Here is a 250-nt window from a genome sequence, read left to right on the forward strand (position 1 = left end):
CTTCTTTATTTCTCGCAATCGGTGCCATAGTGCCTCGCGTGAGACACTCGATACCTCAGTATACCTAGCTTAGTGTGTCAAAGATTTCGACGTGGAAAGAAATCCAGAGTTATTTTTCTGAAAGAGTTGGAGGACTTGGGGAAATTTCCAATAATTTTTTCGGACGATTTCTGCCCCGTTTTGGGAAAGGTAAAACAGGCAAGAACAAGGAGTCATATATGAGACTGTTTACTAGTGATTTGATGGACAC

General features: G+C 41.6%; 1 protein-coding gene across 1 annotated transcript in view; it reads left to right on the plus strand.

The window, feature by feature from the left end:
• The first annotated feature begins 25 nt into the window (after positions 1 to 25).
• LOC119589499 (actin-3-like) overlaps positions 26 to 250 on the plus strand; it is a 4575-nt gene continuing 4350 nt past the window's right edge. The window contains exon 1 of the mRNA XM_037938099.1: positions 26 to 189. The gene's annotated coding sequence lies outside the window, so the exon portion shown is untranslated. The remainder of the gene's footprint in view (positions 190 to 250) is intronic.

This window comes from Penaeus monodon, chromosome 25, assembly GCF_015228065.2.
Source record: "Penaeus monodon isolate SGIC_2016 chromosome 25, NSTDA_Pmon_1, whole genome shotgun sequence".
Taxonomy (NCBI): Eukaryota; Metazoa; Arthropoda; class Malacostraca; order Decapoda; family Penaeidae; genus Penaeus; species Penaeus monodon.